At 43.1% G+C, this 14,223-nt stretch overlaps 1 protein-coding gene across 1 annotated transcript in view; it reads left to right on the top strand.

Moving 5' to 3' along the window:
- Positions 1-14,223, top strand: part of NCALD (neurocalcin delta) — a 388,804-nt gene that overhangs the window by 66,333 nt on the left and 308,248 nt on the right. The window lies entirely within an intron of this gene.

The raw sequence follows: 14,223 nt of genomic DNA, 5'->3' as shown, positions 1-14,223 counted from the left end.
CCACGGGCAGAAAGACTCTCTTTCTGAACTGTGCTGTGGCTGAAGGCTTTCCCCCAATATTTTAATTTACCATAAATCTGTGCATCTTGCACAGATGACTTGGGGTGCAAAGCCCATGTTGCTTTCTCAGAGTACCAAAAAGAATTAGGTGAAAGTTCCTTCTCAGACGTGCCCCAGAGTCAGACGTTAACCTGTGGGCACGTGCCTGCCTCTCTGCTGATTCTCCCTCTCCTTCCTAACTGCAAGTCTTGAAAGGAAATGAGCGGTATTCTTTTAAAACTATGTCACAATTGTAATTAAATGGCTATTTATGTAATTAGTGGCTTCCTCCCAGGCTACACCCCAACCCCACAAGGGCAGCACTCTTTTTTTTTTTTTTTTTTTTTGTGAGCAAGATCAGCCCTGAGCTAACATCCATGCTAATCCTCCTCTTTTTGCTGAGGAAGACCAGCTCTGAGCTAACATCTATTGTCAATCCTCCTCCTTTTTTTTCCCCCCAAAGCCCCAGTAGATAGTTGTATGTCATAGTTGCACATCCTTCTAGTTGCTGTTTGTGGGACGCGGCCTCAGCATGGCCGGAGAAGCCATGTGTCGGTGCGCACCCGGGAACCGAACTCGGGCCACCAGTGGCAGAGGGCGCACTTAACCGCTAAGCCACGGGGCCGGCCCGCAGCACTCTATCTTGTTTGTGGTGTGTCCTCCACGCCCAGCTCACAGAGCAGGGGCTCCATAAAGGTTCTGGAACTACTCAACAGAGCTCTGATTAATGCAAGATGGTATTAGAGCTACAAACCTTCTCTCACCTGGGGCAAAAAGCTTAAACTAATCTTCATAGCAAATGAATAAGGTCCTAGGAAACTGGAATCCAATACATTTTAGGAAAGGTGAGTGAGGAGGCAGTTGGCCTTCTTGGGAAAAGAACTATTTCTGGGGGCCGGCCCCGTGGCTTAGCAGTTAAGTGAGCGTGCTCCACTACTGGTGGCCCGGGTTTGGATCCCGGGCGTGCACCGAGGCACTGCTTGTCCGGCCATGCTGAGACCGCGTCCCACATACAGCAGCTAAAAGGATGTGCAACTATGACATACAACTATCTACTGGGGCCTTGGGGAGAAAAAGGGAAAAAGAGGAGGATTGACAATAGATGTTAGCTCAGGGCCGGTCTTCCTCAGCAAAAAGAGGAGGATTAGCACGGATGTTAGCTCAGGGCTGATCTTCCTCACAAAAAAAAAAAAAAGAATTATTTCCAGTTCATGTCCTTGTGATGATTCCAGAACACACCACCTGCGATGTTTCTTTTCAGACTCCTCTGGGCTGCCTGCTTTTTGATCATTTCAGTATTTATTGTCCTCACCATCAGGGGAAAGGGAGTGTGAAGAAAACGACTCATTTCACTACTTGTTAGTATCTGTGTGTTGGGTCCAGGAAGGCAAAATAGCTGAAAGAATCCTGGTGGGGTTTTTTCTAAAGACTTAATTATTTGTCTTCCTGTGAATAATTGAGAGCTATATATAGTGATAAAATTGTTTCTGGTTATAACATTATTAAAAATTGTCCAGACAACCCCTCAACCCTATCTACTTGGAAATGCAGTGGAGTGGAAATGTGCTGGATTTTTTTTTGTGTGGGAGGGCAGCAGTGATATTTATAATATTCGTGCTCAGTAGATAACTCATATAGCCCGGGGGGGCGGTTAAAATTGGGGACAAGGTCGGGAAGGGAGGATGCAGGTAATAGGGACAAAAAAGCTGAGTTCCAAAAGGCTCCATCCCCCTGCCCTTGGCATTTCCCGTTTGATGACACTAGAAGCCTCGGCTTTGTGTTGATGCATTTGCAAATGGAGGAATAACCTCCCACAGGTTTGAAGAGAACATTCCTTGAGGATCTGCCAGTAGCTGGGGCAGGGGCTTGAGTGGTCCCTGGAGCTGTTCACATTCCCACCTCGCTGCTGTCACTCTGTCCCTGCCCCCTCATGTCCCGGAGGTAACAGGCAGCCTGCAGATGGGTTTCATAGGGAGTGCCTGTGGATGGATACGAAAAAAATGCCTCACTGATTCACATCAGGACACAGTAATGTGACTTTTCAGATTAGCAGATTGAAATCTGTTGCAGCCGCTCAGCCTTTCTATTTTGGGTCTGGAGAGCATCTCTCCAACTGTTTCTTTCTTCTTTTTTCCACTCTCCCTTCAAGCCTCAAAGCCCCTTCTGCTTTTTAGATTTTTCATGTTTCCAGTGCTGTGGAGTCCTTCGCCTGGGGTTTCTAGATTGTTTTCTGGGCTGAGAAGAATTGTTGAATTTGATATTTTATCATAGGCTGGACTCCATTGAAGAGATCTCAGATTGAAGCAGGCCTGGGTCCTACGTAAATACTAGTTGAATGAGTGGGTGCACAAGCAGATGGGGACACACACGCAGAAGAAAAAACACCAAAGGATAAAGTACAAAATTCCATTAAGAGAATCATTCAGTCCTGGGCACTTTGCAAGGGCACTTCCCACTGACAACACTTAACTTTGCACACTGGCTCAAACATCCATGACAGAAAGTTTGTGTTCCTGTGTGGTATGTAATTTTTGTGCATTTCATATCATCACTACAGCAGAAACTCAGTTTAGTTGCTATAGACAATGGTTAGCTGGCTAAGGTTATATGTATATACATACATATATGTATATGTATTTTTCCCCTCTCTATACCTCTGCTGGCTTGAGCAGCTGTTTGGTGTTTGGCCATTTACTGGGATGGGAGAACTGAGAGAGGTAAAACTCACAAGTTGTCAAATTGCGTTTCATGAGCATTGAAATACAGGCTCTTTCTGGTATTTGAAGCAAGGCATAAAGAAATAAGATGTTTAGAATTATTTTTAGTGGCGGTATTTTATTTCTGGGGAACACTAAAATTTCAAAAACTCTTTCCTTATCTTTTCATTTTATTTTCCTCTTAAGGGCCAACTTTGCTAACGTTGCTGGTTGAAGTTTGCTAGTTTGAAATATCCTAGCATTAATCTCTTAAGTGTATCTCTCCATTAATCGTACTGAGTGCTTTTGATTGAGCTTTTCCTTTAATTGGTTAGTTACAGTATTAATGACAGTAAGTGATGTTGGAGTTTCTGTTTCAGTTCCCATCTTCAAGCCATGATTTATGAAAAGCCCTTCCTCCTCAAAATCATTATCATCTTATAGGAGAGTGTTTATATCTTCTTCCTTTTGTCTATTTTTAGACATGGAATTGAAAATAATAAATCTTCTCATGTCATTCAAAAATAAGGTGTTCCAAGAGTAACTTCAGCTTTGGCTTATTGTCTGTTACATTTCATCAAGTGTCTCTCAGTGGACTTGGTTAATAGCTGTAATTAATGGATATAAGACTGGGTAGGCACCTGAGGTATTCAGGATACAACATGTTTAAAATATACACATGTAGTTGTTTTTTCCTCCACTGTTTCTCGAGTCCCTTTTGTAGCAGGTGTTGGAAGGAATAGGAGTGAACTGTGTCCTTCTTGAGCCAGTCAGTTCATCAGCACCTGCTGTATCAGGTGTTGTGGGGGATGAAGGCAGCTTCTCTACTCTCCAGACATTGCTGTGGACTTGGGCTGGCATATTCTTGTCATAGGAGAGACAATGCAGTATAGTAACTGAAAACAGGGACTCTGGGGCCAGACTGCCTGTTTTTGAATCCCCACTCTGCCGCTTACTACCTGGGTGACCTTGGGCAAGGTACTTAACATGTCTATACTGTTTCCTAATTTGTAAAATTGGGATGATGATTGTAACTGTCTCGTAGGGCTGTTATGAGGATTGAATGTTAATTCACGTAGATTCTTAGAAGAGTGCCTTGCACAGGGTAGGTGCTACGTCAGGGTTTGCTATGATGACGATGATGATGATGTTCCAGAAGTACCTGTGTGTATCCTGGGATTGATGGGGTAATTGATTCAATCATCCAGCACAATGAACAATTTCACTGAGCAGGTGCTACATGTAGGCACTCTGCTTGGCCCTGAAGTTTCGGAAGTCAGTGAGATTTAGTCCCTATCCCCAAGGGGCTCTCTGTCTGGAATGCTGTTTGGTTTTGACCTGCATCAATTGTAGAAGGAGAAAGGGCTGGACAAATGCGTCAGCAGGAGAGGGAACAATGTTCATACACAGAATGAAAGAATATAAAGTGGTTCATCAGGTATTATTTGTATTTAGAATTGAACCTAGTTGTGCCATGGAGGTGTGGGGAGCCACCCATTGGTTCTCCCTCAGCCCTCCTTGCCCCAGTGGCACCTGTTTGAGGGGTCTGGGGATGGGTTAGAGGAGCATAAACCCATCTAGCACAAGCATCCGGTGACCCTTGCCCTGAACCCTGGCCGTGTGGCGGAGTGACATTTGCCTGTGCTCTCTCCTCTTAGTGGGAGAATCCCAGAGCCCTGGGGCCTGAGGACGGAAGAGGAAGGGTTAATCATGGAGCGGCAGCAGCTGAATATACAGCATAAACAGCATTTGGGGATGAGATCACTTCTGTTTTGGGAACCTAAAGGCAAACACAGTTGCATTTGTTCATGTAATCATTGCCTTGTTTGAGACTGTTGATGTTTAGAAAGTCACGTTGCAATATTTATCAGTTAGGGTACAGAAACTAACTCTGGCTACTTAAGCCAAAAAGAAATCCACTGGAAGGCTACTGGGCAGCTCCCAGAATTGAAGGAAAAGCATGAATTGTACATGAGCTGGCCTCAGAAAGGAAGTTGGGCAGTTCTGGAATTCTAAGGGGGTAGTCTTTTCAGGACTCACATCAGGATGAATCAGCACCAATCATTTTCCATCCTGACGTTCTTCCCCTGGAGATTCAAATTCCTGGAAGAGCGAATCGGCTGGGTCATTCTGCCCGTTTCCTTACCAAAAGGCCCACCAAGACTGCAAGCAGCTGAGGAGGGCAGTCCCGGGGGACGCTGGGAAGGCAGACTCTGACAGATGTCCACCCGATGATGAAATGAGGGTGTATTGCTCAGGCCTCCTTCTTCCTAATCTTTCTGGCCTATTTAGTTTTCGGTAGTCTATCAAGAGTACTTTTGAGCATGTAGAGTATGGTTTGGGCTTGCAGTGGATGTGTTGGTAACTCTGAGTGAGCAACAAGGAGGCAGAGATGGAGCTGTGGATCCCAGAACGTGACGCTGCGCTCAGAGTGGCTGCATAATGCTCTATGGTTAGGAGGCCGTAGATCAGAGATGGTGGGCCAGCTCAGTGTTTCTCTAACTGAGGTCTGTGTTTCTCTGGGGGATTCTCAATGATAACTTCAAAATTTTGAAATTTCCTTTAAATAATGATCTTAAAAATATATCCCTTTATCAACTTATTTTGGATCATCTGATGATACTTAACACCACAAGCATTGATCCCTTTCTCCATTTCTTTTGGTGCATTAGGTTTTCTGAAACATTGATTCTGAATAGAAATTCATTAATTGTCGTGATCTAACGAGAAAAAACATAGAAAGAGGCTTAATATAAAAATAAAGCGTTTGCGTCAAGTGCAGACCAAATGATATCACAAGAGTGCTGTTTTTAGAAGAGAGAAAAACGTTTGGGAAATGGGGTCTTCATACAGCACATAGCAGCATAGGCAGGGTGAATGCAAGGGCAGTTGGGCCATAGCAATGAGCACATAGTCACACTGAAAGCAGCAATTTAGTTTCAGTAAAACAACATAATCCTTTACATGCACTAATGGCATTTTGAGTTTTATTGGCTTGGCAGTTTTGCCTGAGTTTAATTTGTACGTTTGTTTTATAGTAGTATGAGACTACCAGCACAAGATGTATGTAAGTCATTTTGTATTTATATATTTAGGTCAATTATAATAAAAATAACTTTGGCCAATCCTGGAGTAATTTTTTTTCTTTAAAAGGAAAAGTACCTTATTCAAATTTTGGAAATGCTGGTCTGTGGGAGACCCTTCTCCCTCCCCCACCCCATCTCCATGGGAGGAGTACACTTCCCCACCCCAGGGGTGCTGGGCATGGCCATGTGACTTGCTTTGGCCAGTGAGATATTAGCAGACACAAAAGCAGAGGACTGAAAGGTTTGGCTTGGCCTCTTGTACTCTTCCGTTTCTTTGGGAGATCATGGGTCAGGTGCTGTTGGTCCAAAGAGGATGGCAGACATGTAGAGCTGACCTGAACCCAGCTGAGCCCAATCTAGATTAGCTAAACTCTAGCCAACCAACAGATGTGTGAGCAAGAAAGAAATGCTTACTGTTGCATGATATTGAGATTCTGTGGTTGTTTGTCACACAGCATTTTTGTGGCAATAGCTGATTGATATGGGCTAGCATATTGATTAGTTAGCCATCCGCTGGAATGTGTGAGCTTGGATTTATTGAGCAATTACTATGGGCCAGTCATTGTTGTAGATGCCACAGCAGTCAACAAGACAGACCAAGTCTCAGCCCTTAGAGAGTGCACATTCTAGTAGATGTTCAATAACTGTTGCTTGACTATTTATGTATCTGATGAAAGCTTTGTTTTTTCTCTTTTCCAAAAATGCAAACTAACTTTGACATGTTTGGAAGGTGACAGTTATCTGGAGAGGTGTGATCTTGTCTACATATGGATTTTATATTGAACAAAAAGTCAGGACATAACTTGACTGCTGATGTTGCCACCATTTCTCATCAAAACTACTCTTGTTAAGGCATTTACTTCTCTTGACTCATATCTAGAAGTGTCTAGAAAAGAATATAAAAATAGATGAAAAAAAATAAGAACATCATCACTTTGTCTACCAATTTCACTCTTGCTTGATTTTGTTTTCTACAAAGTTTTGACTGGGTTCCATAACTATAAATAATCTCCCTGCGTACGTGAAATTTCACCAGGCTAAGTGGCTGGGTGTGCACTCATATTTACGCATGTCTGAAAATTCTGCCGATGGTGGAGGTCTGTGGTGGCTGGTCTGGAATGAAAACAGTATCCTGGGAAAGGAATTTGAATGTAATGTTGAATACATTTAAAAATATTATTCAAATGACTGAAAAGTGTAGTTTTATGAATTTAGCACTATTGGGAATCAGCAGCAAAATTTCACATTTCTTGTTTCATGGAGAGCAGGGCTGAAATGCAGCTGTATATATTCAGTTCTGAGAGGCCTTAAAGCTGCAAGGCCTGTTTCAGGTTTGTAGGAAAGGATGTAGGGCTTGCCTGTCCAGGTGGGTGCTGGATAGGTAATAACAAACAGCAGGGAGTTTGAAAAATAATTTATTGTACTTTGGAATGCAGTGAAATTTGGAATTTTTTGCTTTGATGTCCAGCTCCATTTTGTCTAGTTCTCAAATGTGAATGGTCTAGGGCTGGTGGGGTAACCCTATTGACACAGTCATGAAGTACTTGGATGTCCATTGGAGCCATAAAAGATCCACCCACCCTGGGGATCCACTGGTAAGCGGAAGTCCACTCTCAGAGAGAATCCTGCTTCCCCGTTTGTGCATTCTATAGACAGTCACACCCCTGCTACACTCAACCCACCATAATCTTTGGGATGATGTTTCTTGTTTTTTCTCAGAATCTCTGCTGTATCTCGCTGAGTTTTCTTTTTTGGGGAAGTGAGGCCGGAGTGGAGTGCAAGTGTGTGGGTGTGTTGTTGGGGGAGGCGCTTGGGCCATCCTGAGTCTGGAGGAGCATGGTCAACCTAAATGGTGAGAAAAGAGGAAAGGCAGACACTATCACTTTGTTTCCAGATGTAGAGAATATTGCCAGGCCATGCAGAACTGGAGGAGAATGTTTAGGTAGGAAACGGTTCATCCATTTAGGAACAATGTTTTATTTCTGGATAAAGAAGTAAATGGGTTCTTTCTGATTGAGTTAAGCCTAGAGTACTCAGGACACAGTTGCCCAATTGTAATATGATCTCCTCGGCTCTGCTCTCAAAGCTGTTGGATTTCCCCAGCTCTGTGGCAGCCTGCTGCTTCCCAGGGCCTGGAGGCTGTGGCTGGTCTGTTTCAATGATCAGACTCTGGGTTTCAGTCAAGGTGTTGGCAACGTCAGTAGGAAAGGATTAAGCGCTGGTGAAACTGAAGCTAAATTGAGAGTCTGGTTCCATAAGAAAGACCTCCATGTGCTTGGGGAGGGAGAGGAAGGAAATCTTTATTTACCTAATCACCCCTCCCCCAAGGGCCTGGGCCAGGTGATTTGGGCCAGTGAGGGCTCCTTAGACTCACTGTCCAAGGAAGAGGTCAGAACCAGAGGCCTGGGGTGAGCCTTGCCCTAGAGCAGCGGTTCTCCAGGTGTGTTCTCTGACCAGCATCTTCCATATTGCAGGGAACTTGGTAGAAATGCAGCTTCACAGTCCTACTCCAGGCCTGCCGAATCAGACACTCTGCATGTGAGACCTCAGACAAGTTGTTCTAAAAAGCCCTCCAGAGATCCTAAGTTGGAGAACCACAGCCCTAATGAGGACAAAAGGGCACCAGGGACCCCAAATCTGTCACCCAGGACTGAAAGGGGGGTGTCCAAGTCTCATCACGGAAAAGAGGAATTTCCCTCCTACACAATAGTTAACAAATTTAGCAGGATGGTCATTTTTAAGAGATCATTAACTACTCATTCATTTGTTCCTTCTACGTGTTACAACAGCATAGCAGTGATTCATAGCATATTGCAAACTTGGAAAAAGGAGTGCTTAAATCATATTTTGATATTTTATTAATAGTTTTGTATCTTTATAGCCTGATTTCTTTCATGTTTGCCCTGACTTCTTTTAGAACTCATACCTGTGACTTCATTCATTCATTCAAATAAAACAGAGTACCTGTTATGTGCTAAACCCTGTGCTTAGATGAAAAGACATGGTCTCTGCTATTAACAATGGGTACTGTGGGTAGATGATGGAGTTCTGTTAAAACAAGTATTGCAATATGCCCAACTGAGGTGAATACAAAGAAATTTTGGGAGCAGAGGATGGAGTGACCCATAGAACCTGAAAGAAGGATGGTCCTTGGGAAGTTTTCATGGAGAAAGTGATCTTTGAGCAGAGACCTAAAGGAATGAAACATTTACCAGGTAGTCAAAGTAGGGAAGAATGTTCCAGGTGGAGAGAATACATATGGGACTGTATTTGCTGTAACAAACTTAGTAGCTTAAACCATACAAACTTATTTATTATACTATAGATCAGAAGTCTGACATGGGCCTCACTGGGTTAAAATCAAGGTGTTGGAAGAGTACAGTTTTCTCTGGAGGCTGTAGGAGACAATGAGTTTCTGTGCCTTTTCCAACTAAAAGAGGCTGTCTGCATTCCTTGGCCTGTGGCACCTTTCCTCAGTCCTCAAAGCCAGCAATGGCAGATGGTGTCCTTCTCACGCTGGCCACCTATCTGGTTGTCTGGACTCATGCGATTAGATTGGACCTGCCTGAAAAATCTAGGATAGTCACCCATCTCAAGGCTGTTAACCTTATTATATCAGCAAAGTCCCTTTGCCATGTGAGGTAACGTAGTCAGATATTCTGAGAATTAGGGCATCTTCAGGGGCCATCATTCTGCCTACCACAGGGACAGCGTAGATGCCTGAGTGTGGAGAATGTTAGAAAGAATAAGAAAGCCCACTGTAGCTGTGCTATGCCTGGGAGTGAGGGAGCAAGTGCTACTGAGAAATGGAAATGTGTATATGGCAAAATGGAACAGAGATGCTCTCAGCAAAGGCCCAAGATTTAAAAATTTTAGTGGCTGAATTAACTCAGTTGACTGGCTATTTTAGAAAAATAATTCCTTTCTTCGTAGAGGAAAAAAATGGATGTTGGCCACAGGGACAGATGTAGGTAGGTAGAGAAATTCCATTTCTTCTTTTTCTAGTTTTTCTTACTTTATTTATCTGTCTCACTCACCAAAAATTTATTGGGTAAGCACTGTGAATCACAGGAGTTTTGGTACAATAGACTTGCTGTTCAATATAAACTAGCATTGCATTGCTATAGTAAAAAAACCCTTCATATGCACAGTATCTGAGGGGTTCATCCAGGATGGACATAGTGTCCTTTTGCAGTGAAATAACAGTAAATCTTGTTCACTTTCCTTTCTAACCACATCGTTTGTCCTGTGTCCTCATTCTTTTAGGTGCTTTCCCAGTTAAAGATGGCATATCACTAAAGACCTTGCTGGCTGTTTTAAAGTCCCTAACATTGAAGTCCCTTCGCTGGGAAGTCACCTTCCTTAGTATGCTCTAGAATGCATTTTCAAATGGTCATCAGCCAGTATTTGTTGAATACTTATCCTGAGCAGTAATGGACTTTAGTTGGCCATAAACTACACACCCTCTTCTGATCCAGTCTCCATCAAATATTTTATTGTATTAAAGCTCACATTTTAAAAGCTTGGTATTCAAGTGCTTCATACTGCAAAACTTACCCTGAATGTAAGTAGGTTATCATTATTAAAAAATATTTTTCCCCTAGTACTTCACCACTGGGAAGAGATAAGAGAGAAGAAAATCAGACAGTGAATGTTAGATGGACCTGAGAAATAAATGTAGAGGGTGTGGAGTCAAAAGAAGTAATTTTCACCCAAACTGGGAAGAATAGTAGATCAGGGTAGGAAGAAACTTATGATGACATAGTGAAAGAGCATGGGCTTGGGACGTGCACTGACTTCAGTTTAAATCCTTGCTCATCAAGATGAGTGAAAATGTAAAATGAAACAGTTTTTAGTAGTGGCTGGAGTTTGAAAATTTTAGTAATACATGTTTCTAACAGGACAACCATAAAATATAGTCAAATTTATTTACACAGAGATGACTTCTATTACATATCTAGTTGTGTATTCTTGCAAACTTTCTTCAGTATACTCACAGATGTTGAGGTCATAAGTTGAGGGATTCTATAAATAACATTCTTCTTTCCTGCTTGAGTTTAGAACTAATTAACAAAGAAACACAGGAGCCAGACAGATGAAAAAAATTGTATATATTTATATATATACATATCTGCAAACCCACTTAGCCTCACATCTAAAGCCACATTCTTCAATTTAGCATTTATCAGGCTTTAAACATGAGGCTGAGTGGGTTTGTGGATGCCTTCCCTGAATCAGTCACAGACAGTGCTAGAATGAGAATATATGCACTTCAAAGGCAGAGAGACGACTACTGGAGAATGCACACTCGCTGAGGATAGGCAGGTCTGTGGAGAGGAGAGAGGCAGAACACATTGGGCTGTTGCTGCCCAGCTATCAATCAGATAATTCACTGCTTATTTCAGCAAAGAATAACCCATACTGCTGCTGCTCCAGGGCAACCCCTGTCTTGCCTCATGCCACCCATGAAGCTGGACTTGGCACTTGTTTGCATTCCCTCCACAATATCCGCTTAGATTTTATTGACGGTTTCATGATGGAGTTGGGAGGTGGAGTGGGGAGTTACATCACATACCCTATAGGTTTTTTCCACTTAAAAAAATCTCCGTTAGACATTTCACCTAAATCTCTGATTTTAGCTTATCAGTGACTGGATCTCTTTCCATCCCTTCTACTATCCCTCCCCCTCTTCCATTATCTTTCCATCTCTCAGTCTTTCCCTTTTTCTATGCAAAGCAGTTTTGCTTAATCTAACCTCCTTTAAACTTGTAAATTCATACCCTTCATGCTGCTCAGCAAACAAGGAACCCTTTAGGGGTCAAGACTCATTGAAGATCATTTAAACGTAGGAGGGATTTATAAATAACAAATAATTTTTTTTGAAACATATATGATTGTGGGATGTTAAATTTTAAGGGTAAAACATAAAATTAAAGCTTCTAACGCTGCTTCTTTTTTATTTTGCTGGGGTTTGGATAAAATTAGCAAAGTAGTCACAATTTCTATAAACTGTAGAGTTGCCCAGCACCACACTATTTCATGTTTTGTTTCATCTTTAAAAAAATGGTCTCTGGGGTGGTCTTGACTAAATGGCAGACACTCATGGGATCCTAGAGTGGCTTAAATATTGCCCAGGCTATGCCTCATGTCTCAGACAGTCCTTATTTGTTTCTTATTTTAAGTGTAATCAGGAGGGATGACTTACATATAATAAGTTTTGGAAGAAGAAATTGATATACCAGGGCTGACATGTTGTACCAGGCAAGCGTAATAGGCTTTTCCACCTGTCAGTTTTGAAGCATGTTGTTCCTTCCCTTTTGAGGCTGGGGAGATTCCTATGAGGTCTCGAGACACTGAAGTTCTCAGAGCTCTTAAGTGCTGTTTTTACTCTTGTCTGACTTGCAGTAAGTTGCCATTTACTCATTTCAATAAGTATTTCATTTCAGTTAGTACTTACGGAGGGCCCACTCTATGCAAGACACCGTGGGGGTCCGATGTGAACACGCTCTCCACCCTCTTCAGCTGCCTATTGCAACTGCCTCCTAATGATCCGCCCACCTTCACTCCAGCCTTCTTCCAGGCTGTCCCTGGAGCAAGAGTGACTGTTTTAAACCTTAAGTATGATCTTGTCACCCCTGCAGCCCCACCCCTTGTCACTGGTCCCACTGCTTTTAGGGGCAAGTTAGGCTCCTGAACATGGTCTGCAGAGTGACAACCCATGGTTGGCCCCATCTACTTCTTCCAGCCTTTTCCCCCTCCAGTGTCCTCACTCTGTGCCTCTGGGCTCCCTCCCACTGGCCTCCTCTCAGTTTGCCAAACTCGGGGTTCTCCTTCCCTCTGGAGAACTTGAAATGTGTGGTGTCCTCTGCTGGAGGGCTTCTGCTTCTGCCTGTCCCCTGAGTAACAGCTGCAGCTCCTACTTCAGCCTCAATCACAGCCTCAAGTCTTCACTGCTCTTCCTGACCAGCTCAGATGCTTCCCAGAGCCCTGGTGTAGCACTGTGCAGTTGTAATTTTATATTTATTTGGTGGATGCCTGTCTCCTCCACTAGACTGTTAGCTGTCCAAGAGTGGAGTCTTATCTATGTATGTTTGTCATTGTGTTCCCAGTGCCCAGTACAGTGTAGATGCTCAATAAACATTTGTCAAATGGATAAATGAACATAGACAGGTTCTTGCCCTCCAGGAATTTATAGTCTAGTGGGAGGAAGAATGAAACTTTAACAGAAAATTAAAATACAATGTGGTAAGTACTTTCTATGACAGAGGAAATATGGAGTGCTATGGGAGCACATGGGCAGGCTACCATCCCAGACTTAGGGATTGTAAGGAGCAAGCAGAAGCAGTATATAGTGTGGTGGTTAAAAAGCACTGGCTCTGGATTCAGACAAACTATATTCAAATCCTGGTTTTACCTCTTTTTAGTTGGGCAGCTCTTAGGAAGGTCCCTTAACCTCTTTATACCTTAGTATCATTATCTGTAAAATGGGTCCAATAATAATATATACTGAAGTCTGAAGATTGTTCTACTTGGGATAGTGTATTAGTTATTTATTGCTGTGTAACAAACTACCCCAAAAGTTAAAAGCTTAATACAACAAACCTTTGTTATCTCACAGTTTCTGAGGGTCAAGGAATCCAGGAGTGGCTTACCTGGGTGGTTCTGGCTCCGAGTCTCTCATCAGGTTGCAGTGAGGCTGTTGGCTGGGGCTGAAGTCTTGACAAGGGCTGGAGGAGTCCAAGCTCACTTACATGACTACTGTCAGGAGGGTTCAGTTCCTTACATGATGAGCATCTCCATAGAGCTGATCAGGATACGGCTTCTTCCAGAATAAGTGATCCAAGAGGATACAGCCCCAGATTGGAAGCTGTAGTCCTTTATAATCCAATCTCAGAAGGGACATACCATCACTTCTGTCATATCCTATTGGTCACAGAGACAAATGGTGACCAACCCTGGACTAGTGTGGGAGAGAATTACATGAAGGTGTGAATGCTGGGAGGTAGGGGGTCATTGGGGGCCATCTTGAAGGCTGGTTACCTTGATGGTCAGATCTCAAGGACACCTAGGATTGGTCTTTGATTCGACCTGCTGAGGTTGCTCTGAAATGTGAGTGGTCAGGCTCAAGCTCACTGGTGAATATTTTCAAGAGAAGTGCACTTATATTCTGATAGTGTTGATTTAGAGTTTGTACCTGGCTGCACTAGCTCTGAAGGGAATAGTCAGAATTGTCACAAAGGTATAAAGATCTCTTTTAGGAAGGGCCCAGGTGGAGAAACTGGAGGGACCAGATGGGATCCTCACTCCTGACTGGTGGTATCAAGGGCAAGAGAGTACCTTCTTGGGTCCTTGGTGGTCATGTGGTATGCTGCTGAGACCCCTGCTTTGCAAACCATCTTCAT

Source organism: Diceros bicornis, chromosome 21 (assembly GCF_020826845.1).
Source record: "Diceros bicornis minor isolate mBicDic1 chromosome 21, mDicBic1.mat.cur, whole genome shotgun sequence".
In the NCBI taxonomy this organism is placed as follows: domain Eukaryota; kingdom Metazoa; phylum Chordata; class Mammalia; order Perissodactyla; family Rhinocerotidae; genus Diceros; species Diceros bicornis.
This window is presented reverse-complemented; position numbering and strand designations above follow the sequence as displayed.